General features: G+C 39.3%; 1 pseudogene; it reads left to right on the forward strand.

Annotated features, from left to right (window-relative positions):
* Nucleotides 1-5,096: 5,096 nt before the first annotated feature.
* On the forward strand, nucleotides 5,097-8,389 carry LOC108451611 (cucumisin-like; annotated as a pseudogene).
* The last annotated feature ends 302 nt before the right edge of the window (nucleotides 8,390-8,691 follow it).

Raw genomic sequence — 8,691 nt, forward strand, 5'->3', positions numbered from 1 at the left:
AACGGAGAGCATAACAAATTTCTCAAGTTTCTGAACATCATATAAAAAATGGAAAAAGATCTCTGCAATTATAATAAATGAACTATTTAATAAATTTTTCATGGAAGAATGAAGATCATAGTAATTAGTAAAAGCGGCAATGAATAATCTTGTTCGATTTGCGAGCTTAACAATGCTTAAATGCTTCAAAAATTAACGAATCCAATGGAGTTTATACCAACACCACACTCAAAACACTTATATAAAGTCCCCTTTCCATGGCATTATCTACTGCAAAATCAAGCTCCAAAAACTCAACAATAGCAGCCCAAACCTCCCCTTTGGTAAGGCTTTCGCTTGATAGAGTTAAGAGTTAGCAGCTAGTTAGTCAGTTTGTTAGTAACTACAGTTAATCTGTTAGTGTCAGTTACACACTAAAAGTCTCTCTCTCTCTTGTATTAAATATGTGAGTTCATTCATTAATGAGATAAGTAAATATAGCTTTTACATGCATTTGTTAGTCTGGTTTTAGCATGGTATCAAGAGCCACAATTTTTTTCGGTTCTTCTTTCTTCTTGTTTGCGATCCTGGTTACTGAGGTTTTCTCATGAGTAATACACCGCGACATTCTTCCAACACCGAAGGGGCGTTCCCTTCACAAGGTTAGAATTCTTCTTGTTTGTCGAATATCCAGTACTTCTCCAAACATGAGACAGTCAAGCTTGGCGAAAGTAACTTCTTGCGGTGGAAGCATCAGATTTTACTAATTCTTGAGGGGTACGAGCTTGAACGGTTTGTACTAGGCACGGTCTCTATTCCTGAGCCTCTTGTTCCTGGACCTGATGGGCAACTCGTGGCTAATCCGTTGTCTCTTCTTCATAAGAAGCAGGACAAATTTCTTACTTCTTGGCTGCTTTCTACGGTTACGGATGAAATACTTGTGCATCTCACTATGGCCAAGACAAGTTTTGATGTTTGGACAGCTATTGAGAGAAGGTTTGGTGCTAAGTCGAATGTCAAGATTTCAAGCATGCGTCATGCTCTGTATTCTATCAAGAAAGTCAATCTTTCAATCAAAGATTATTTGGCCAGAGTAAAGAATTTAAGTGATGCTCTCATTGCTGCTGGGAGTCATATCTCTGAGCAAGAACAGGTCAGTATTGTTTTAGCTGGTCTCTCGATGGAGTATGAATCAATTCGTGTACTTGCATCAGCTACTCCCATGTCTCTTGATCTCTTAACTAAGATGTTGCTTGATTGTGAGAAAAGACAAGTAGATCTTTTAATAGAGGCACCTTTGCAAGCAAATATGGTTTCTCATTCAAAGCATGATATTGCTGATCATTCGAAGCATGTTGAGTCTTCAGGAAGTTATCCACTAGAGTATAAACTCGGTCATCGGGGTAGTGGTTGAGGCTGGTTTCACAGCAAGGGTCATATAAATGGTTGTGGGTGGTCTCACTCTATGCCACAGTGTCAATTATGAGGAAAAATTGGGCATTTGGTTCAAACTTGCTACCACCGGTTTGATGAAACATATTCGGGGATTAATTCCAATCAATCAATTTCAATCAACTATCATCAGGTTGACGGTCATGGCATTTCCTCTGTGCCCACGTGTGGCCACTATTGTCCATCCATCACATCCTCATTCTCTCATCCATCTTCTCGACCCTTTGACCAAGTTTGGTATCTAGATTCTGGTGCGACAAATCATGTAACTCTAGATGTGACTTCACTCTCGAATGTTGCTCCTTATATAGGTACGAACCATGTCTCTATGGGCAATGGTGTTTTTGTTCCTATTGCTAATGTAGGTACAGCTTGTATAGTGGCTAGTTCTCGACTTTTGCGTCTGCAAAATGTTCTCCATGTACCTACTGTCTGCAAAAACTTGATGTCAGCTGGTCAATTTGCTAGAGATAATGTAGTATATTTTGAATTTCATCCTTTCATGTGCTTTGTGAAGGATATACAGACAACGAACATGCTTCTAGTGGACCACATGCATGAGGGTTTTTATCGGTTCGATGTGTCTAAACCACCTCTTCGTGCTACTAGAGTTGCTTTTCAATCTGTTTCAGCTCACTTGTGTACTGCACAGCATTCTTCCCCCATAGAATTATGGCATAGGAGGCTTGGACACCCGTGTTCTAGTGTTCTTGGTGTTGCTTTACGTAACTGTAACATTTCTTTCAATAACAACATTGTTTCTTCTGTTTGTTCCGCTTGCCAAATAGGTAAAGCACATAAGCTACCTTTCAGCTCATCTAAAACTGTGTATTCTACACCATTTGAATCAGTAGTATCGATGTTTAGGGTCCTTCCCATGTAAAATCGAATGGATTTCTTTACTATGTTACTTTTGTTGATATGCACAGTCATTATACGTGGATTTATTTTCTTAAGTCCAAGGTTGAGGTCTTGCAATGTTTTCTTCAGTTCAAACAAATGGTGTCTATTTAGTTTGGCCGTACCATCAAGATTCTTCAATTTGACTGGGGTGGGGAGTATCGATCACTCTCCAGAAAACTTGCTCGTCTTGGAATTCAGCATCTAGTCACTTGTCCTAACACTTCCGAGCAGAATAGGGTGGCTGAAAAGAAGCATAGGCAAATTGTGGATATGGGGTTGACCCTTATGGCTCAGGCTGGCTTGTCCTTGGACTTCTGGTACTATGCTTTTGCCCATAGTGTTCATCTCATTAATAGACTACCAACGCCTGTTTTATAGAAGTAGAGTCTGTATCAAGTCAGATCGTCCTACTCATATCTCAAAGTTTTTGGTTGTGCGTGTTATCCATTCTTGAGACCTTATCATCACCATAAGTTGCAGTTTTGGTCTACTCAATGTGTGTTTCTTGGTGTTGGGACGAATCAGAAGGGTTATAAGTGTCTCGACAAAAGTGGTCGAGTTTTTGTCTCCAGACATGTCATTTTTGATGAATCATTATTTCCCTTTCAAAGAGGGTTTTCCCTTGAATCCTTATTACAAATAGAAAAGTTAGCTCGTTGTCAGTCGCATTTTCCAATGGTACAGGCTGAAACTGTTTCTAATTCTGCTATGTCTTCGCCTATACCTCCACCAATATCATCTCATGAGAATAATAATGGGTAGTCTTTATTAGCCATAGAGGTTCCTACTCACTCCTCAGGTGCACAAAGTTCATCTACACCATCTGCTATAGCACATTGATCTGCCTCTCCTGTCTAGTCTATGCCTTTTCTCAATGCTCATCCAATGCAGACAAGGTTTAAAAGTGGGATATTCAAGCCCAGATTATTCACTTCTGCTTTGGGAGATGAGGAACCTACTTCTATTACAGCTGCTCTTCAACATCCAGCTTGATCTGCAACTGCTCATGCTGAGTATGCTGCATTGCTTGCTAACCATACATGGGATATTGTGCCTTTGCCTACAGGAAGGAGAGCAGTGGGGTGTAAGTGGATTTTTAAGCTCAAACGCAATGCTGATGGGTCCATTGCATGGTATAAAGGTCGCTTAGTGGTCAAAGGCTATCTACAAGAAGCCGGGGTGGATTTTTAGGAAACTTTCAGCCCGGTTGTCAAACCAACTACCATTCGGGTTGTACTGGCTCTTGCAGTCTCAATGGGTTGGTCTCTTTGGCAGGTAGACATTAACAATGCCTTCCTCAATGGAGATCTTTAGGAAGAAATCTATATGGTGCAGCCCTCGGGGTTTGAGCAACAAGGACACGAGGGACAGCAGCTTGTGTGTCACTTAAGGAAAGCCCTCTATGGCCTCAAGTAAGACCTAGGGCCTGGTTTCATAAATTGAAGGATTTTTTGTTAGCTACTGACTTTGTTGCTTCCAAGGCCGACAGCTCTCTTTTTGTCCATCGTTCAGGGTCACAGCTATTGTTTGTTCTAGTATACGTTGACGATATTATAGTAACTGGGAACAACTCTGAAATCATCGATGGGTTCGTTCGAAGGCTTGATGCTCAGTTCTCATTGAAGGATATTGGTAGACTAAATTATTTTCTTGGTATAAAGGTCCAGTATACGTCCACTAGGATTTCTCTTAACCAAAGGAAATACATTTGTGATCTTTTGCGAAAAACTTCTATGGAAAAGTCAAATGCTGTACCAACACATATGGTAATAACGTTTTAGCTATCAGCTCATGCAGGTACTCCTGTTGCTGATGCTCATCTCTACAGAAGCTTAGTAGGGGCGTTGCAGTATGTAGTCATTACGCGACCAGACATAGCATATGCTGTTAACAAAGTTTGTCAATTTATGCATTAACCAGTAGATACACACTTTAAGGCTGTAAAAAGGATACTGTGCTACTTGCATGGTAAACTGGATTATGGTCTTACCTTTACAAAGACTTCAAAACTCATGCTCGAGGGGTTTTCAGATGCTAGTTGGGGGTCTGATGTAAATGATCGGAGATCCACGTCAGGCTACTGTGTGTTTCTTGGTGGCAATCCAGTGTCTTGGAGCTCGAGGAAACAGCAGGTGGTCTCTCGCTCGTCTGCAGATGCTGAATATAGAAGTCTCGCTCATGTTGTCACTAAGATGGTCTGGATTCAGTCCTTGTTAGCTGAGCTAAGTGTTACTCCTCGGGGCAAGGCTCTTGTATGGTGTGATAGTTCAGCTGCTGTGGCTGTTGCAGGGAATCCAGTTCTACACTTAAAGTTTAAACACGTTGAGTTAAATCTCTTTTTTGTACGAGAGAAAGTGGCAGAAGGACTGTTTCAGATTGGACATGTTCCAGGGCAAGAACATGTTGCAGATATATTAACCAAACCTTTATCAGCAAGTCAACATAACAAGTTTACAAGTCAACTTCGGGTTTCAGTCAATGGAACTGGAAATATGGAGAGGAGTTTGACAAGCTCGGGGCATGATAGAGTTAAGAGTTAACAGCTAGTTAGTCAGTTTGTTAGTAACTACAGTTAATCTGTTAGTGTCAGTTAAACACTAAAAGTCTCTTTCTCTTTTGTATTAAATATGTGAGTTCATTCATTAATGAGATAAGTAAGTATGGCTTTTACATGTATTTGTTAGTCTGGTTTTAGCATCGCTTATCATTTTCACACTTTCCATGTTTATGTGGTGCACCATGGTTCCTCTAATAAAAGACAGGTTTACATTGTTTACATGGGGAACCTGCCAAAGGGCAAGGTTTCAACTACAAGCCTTCACACCTGTATGCTTCATGAAGTTCTTCCCAGGTTCTTCATCTTCTTATTAATTGCATGCCCTTTTGGATTTTTAGGTCTAATTATGGTTTTGTTCTTCAATCATACTTGAATTTGGGATTTAGTCCAAGTACCTTTATTTTGCGTAATTTAATCTCTCTACTTTTTACCTTTATAATATCGTTGTTAGTTCAAACAGAAAGCTTCATTAGTTTAAATGCTAATGTGAATTTGTTTTTTCAAAAGCATGTCTTCCAACTCATAAATTACTTTGGGGAAAAGATGAATCATAAATTTTAAGGGAGTCAAAAGTGCAACGTTACAATTATACTAACTTATAATTTCATAAAATTTAAAGATCTAAAAAGTAAATTTTTCATTTTTTTTAGAGAGGGGCAAGGTCACTTTCTGCCCACTTGTCTATGCCCCTGGCAGCAGTGTTTTAAATATAAATTCACTTAGGAATTTTAATCACAACTACTATTAATAATGTTATGTACTAATTAATAATATTATAAAAAGTAGAAAAATTAAATTATGCCTTAAATACAAGAATTAAAACTGTAATTATAGCATAGTAGAGGGATAAAAACCAGAGTTTAATAATTTTTTATCGAGATTTTCTAACTCTGCTTATGAAAGAATGCAGCAGTACAGTTGGATCAGAAGTTTTGCTCTACAGCTACCACAGGAGCTTCAATGGATTTGCTGCCAAATTGACCAAAGATGAAGCAGCTAAACTGAGAGGTTTCTCGAGAAAATTCCTTGGCCAAAATTATAATTTTAAAACTCCAGTGTCTCCTCCATTATGTTAGTAACTTCGGGTTTAATTTCTTTTTACAGAAAAAGATGGGGTGGTATCAGTTTTCCGTAGCCAAAAGAAGCAGCTTCATACAACAAGGTCATGGGACTTCATGGGATTCAACAAAAAGGTGAAAAGATCAATCATCGAAAGCGACATTATCGTTGGAATGCTTGACACTGGGATTTGGCCAGAATCTCAAAGCTTTAACGACACCGGACTCGGTCCGATTCCCAAAAAATGGAAAGGCACCCGCCAAAGCTCAGCCAATTTCACTTGCAATAGGTAAAGTCAAAACCAATTATTAAAAATTCAGATTCAATCGGTAGGTCTAACTGGTTGAATAATTGCAATTCTCTTTCAGGAAAATAATTGGAGCTAAGTATTATCGAGCTAATGGAGATATCAGTCCATACGATTACAAATCCCCGAGAGACTCCGAAGGTCACGGGACACACACTTCATCAACAGCTGCTGGTGGCTTAGTTAGCAAGGCAAGCTTATACGGGATAGCCAAAGGGACAGCTCGTGGTGGGGTGCCAACTGCCATCGGCTCGCATAGCAGTTTACAAGATTTGTTGGTCCGATAGTTGTTATGATGAAGACATTCTCGCAGCGTTTGACGATGCGATAGCCGATGGCGTCGACATAATCTCCCTTTCTGTTGGGAGTTTCTTCTCATCGGAGTATTTTGATGATACGATTGCTATCGGAGCTTTCCATTCGATGAAAAATGGTGTCTTGACATTGAATTCTGCCGGTAATAGTGGTCCTATTCTGTCATCAATCACAAACTTTTCGCCTTGGTCTTCATCAGTAGCTGCCAGTACCATTGATAGAAAGTTTATCACTATGGTCAAGCTCGGAAATGGCAAGATCTATGAGGTAAGAAAGTTCCTTAAAATTTTCTTGTTTAGCGCATATTTAGATGTGCTAATGATTGGACCTATGGTTATGTGTTATTTTTCTAGGGAACCTCCATAAACACATTTGATCTAAAGGGAAAAATGTACCCGTTTATCACCGGTGCAGCTGTTCCGAACACATCTCAAGGTTATACATCCGAGGATTCAAGGTATATCTTTGTATTTCATGGTGATTTATTCAACAATAATCTCAAAATTTATTCTATAAAATTCAACTCTGAATCATAATCCTAATGCCATGGAAATGCCAGGTTTTGCGTTCCAGGAACATTGAACGAAACCTTAGTGAAAGGCAAAATTGTTTTCTGTGACTATAATAGCGACGGTACAGGTCCGGCCGAAGCCGTTGCCATCGGTGCAGTGTTTCAAAGCGGCGCAGACAAAGATTATGTTTTTACTTATAGTTTACCTCTTTCGAACTTGAACTTGGATGATGGAAGGAATGTTTTAAATTACGTGAACACAACAGGGTATAGATACTACATTACCAAACATAATTATGTTTCATTCAACTTGATTTAGTGCTTTAATCATTGTTTTATGGTTGCTGTGTTTGAAATAGAAACCCCACCGCAACAATATTCAAGACTAATGTTGAAGATGATCAATTCGCTCCGTTCATTTTATCATTTTCATCACGAGGTCCTAGCCCTGCTACACCAGACATCCTTAAGGTAAATTAAATTAATTCTGGTGAAGTCGTTTAGTTTGGTCCGGTTTTTTAGATGTTTTTGTTTTAGGACTTAAAGACATTATTGGATGCTGCCTGATGTTACAGCACCTGGGGTTGACATTTTAGCAGCATGGTCTGAAGCTGTCCCATTGACAGAAACTAAGGATGATACAAGAATTGTTCCTTGCAACATTATTTCAGGCACATCCATGTCATGTCCCCATGCAACTGGTGCAGCCGTTTATGTTAAATCATTTCATCCAACATGGTCCCCTGCTGCCATTAAATCTGCCCTAATGACAACAGCTTTTCCAATGAGTTCCAAGAACAACCTCGAAGCCGAATTCGCATATGGTGCAGGTCATATAAACCCTGCGCAAGCAGCCCAATCAGGATTGGTATACGATGCCGGCGAGATCGATTATGTTAAATTTTTGTGTGGACAAGGATATACCCCTAAACAACTCAAGCTCATAACCGAAAGCAACTTCACTTGTTCCGAAGAAACAAACGGAGTGGTGTGGGATCTAAATTATCCTTCTTTCACATTATCCACAACTCCCGGAAATTCAATCACTCGAGTCTTTCATCGGACGGTGACGAACGTTGGATTGCCAGTGTCAACTTACAAGGTGGTCGTTAATGCTCCACCGGGTCTCATAATTCAGGTTCAACCAAGTGTACTTTCTTTCAAATCTCTTGGCCAAAAGCTAACGTTTATTGGGACAGTGGGAGCTGAAATTGGAAATTCAATGATCTCTGGTTCATTGATTTGGGATGATGGAGTGCATCAAGTGAGGAGCCCCATTGTTGCTTATGCTTCCTTAGTGGAATGAAATTATTTAAAGGGAATAAAAAAAAGTTTTAATGATGTTTTTTTATTTTATTTGTTGTCTTTGATGTTTTTGTCTTCCGTCTTACATGATGATAAACTGTATTCATGTGAGACCTGTAATAAAATGAAGCTGAGCTTTGATGTTGATTCTCTAAAAGCTGAAGTTAGATCAAACATTGATATTTTAGATATGATTATATGAGAAGTATTATGTGTATTCCTAAGCCTAGTACAAGATGAGGAGTTTAAGGACTGTATGTAAGGTTCCAACATTTCCAATAACACATTTGGTATTGTTCTAAG

The sequence above is a fragment of the Gossypium arboreum genome, chromosome 10 (assembly GCF_025698485.1).
Source record: "Gossypium arboreum isolate Shixiya-1 chromosome 10, ASM2569848v2, whole genome shotgun sequence".
NCBI classification, from domain to species: domain Eukaryota; kingdom Viridiplantae; phylum Streptophyta; class Magnoliopsida; order Malvales; family Malvaceae; genus Gossypium; species Gossypium arboreum.